Source organism: Cyprinodon tularosa, unplaced genomic scaffold (genome assembly GCF_016077235.1).
Source record: "Cyprinodon tularosa strain WSP-4 unplaced genomic scaffold, ASM1607723v1 ctg702, whole genome shotgun sequence".
NCBI lineage: Eukaryota > Metazoa > Chordata > Actinopteri > Cyprinodontiformes > Cyprinodontidae > Cyprinodon > Cyprinodon tularosa.
In genome coordinates, this window is record NW_024039455.1 from 333250 (window position 1) to 334919 (window position 1670).

Below are 1670 nucleotides of genomic sequence, written 5' to 3' on the forward strand. Positions count from 1 at the left end.
TCGCGCATGTGCCCGCTTTCAGGAAATCCTATACACTACTGTTTATGCTCTAAAAACATTCTTAATGACTTCGTTTTGAGTAAATTCTGGATGCTACCCACTCAGGACACTTGGAATACATTGGACGAGCAGTATGGAGGAATATTGACACATTTTTTGTGGACTTTTATGGACCTTTCTGCCTCGGGCGCCACAGACCTCCATTATTTGAATGTCAGCAGACAGCAAGAAGCCTCCCAGATCTCCAGATGCATTTGAGATATCAAAAAAGTACTCCAGAGTGTTGTTCAGCATGGGGGTGAGTAGAAAATGAAGGCTAATCATGTTTTGGGTGTACTATTCCTTTAAAGACCCTACATGATCTTTGAACATTTGCCCTTTGGCTACTAATTCCCATATATGTAATAATTTTTTTAATGCTCTTTAACATTTTAGAATGTGATTAAGAAAGAAATTGCCTATTTTTTTTTGCAGAATTGTACATTATAGTATGACACAGTATGCATGCACACATATGTGTCATTTTTAGACCAGGACCTAATACTTTGGTTAAGTAAAGCTGCTTTCAATCTACAGTATATTTGCCACTAGTGTGAATACTTTAAGAACAGATTTGTGTTCTCCTTTATCATAATCATAAAATGAGGACATTTTTTTGTTTGGGGCTTTAAGCCTTTATTTGACAGAAAAATGTAAAGTAAATGGAGGTTAAATAGGGGAAGCTATGCTGCAAAAGTTCATGGGCCAGGACGCAAAACTCTGATGGTCACATCAAGGTATAAGGTCATCAAACATGGTTCACACATTCTACCCCTGCACCACAACCATGCAGAAAATAGGTGAGGTTATAACTGCATGATTGCATGAAGCTAAACATTGTCTGAGAAACTTTCCCTGGCGCTATTTAGCTTCAAAGAGTTTATGTATCCAGCAGGTGATACTGAAACTGTGTTAAATAAGCTAAAATAATCAAATATGAGATTTTTTATTTTTTCAGTTTATTTGCCAGACATATTTATACTATATTATAAAATAATAATGCAAATCAACACATTCAATATAGTTTATTGATTTGATATTTACATATAATATTCTCACAATTACATATAATTAAAACTGGTGCAAAAGAATCTAAAGCTGCGGAATTACACTGACAGACATGCACGTGTCCACTATTAATTGTAATCACATGGGACTGAAAATAATTAATTGGAGTAGCCATGGGAGCGTTTAAAAAGGTGTCCACAAATGGCAGAGAGTAGGATTTTGTGACTAACATAGCAACAGTGCTGCATGACCACCGGTGCTCAGTGACAGCTGGGGGAGGAGGTGGACTGACAATCTGGTTTTAAAGCTGCATTGGTCGGACAATTAATCAATCCTGTTGAAAACACCGCCCATTGTCCCCGTCATGGCCCTGGCAGAAGCCTTTGAAGTCTTGAGGGAGGGTAGCTAGCAAATTGTGCCATGTGGTGTTAAAGATCTGCATTCTTATTGGGCCACAAACACACGGTTAACGCCCATTTGAAGGATACCGTCTCTGATTGGCTGAGCTCACCACCCCAGATCCAGCGTATGCGTATTCACGTTTTTTGGTATTCAGAGTCGCGAGTTACGTCGCCTGGGTCAACTCCTTTCTATAGACGATCGTTTCTTTACGAATATTGCGT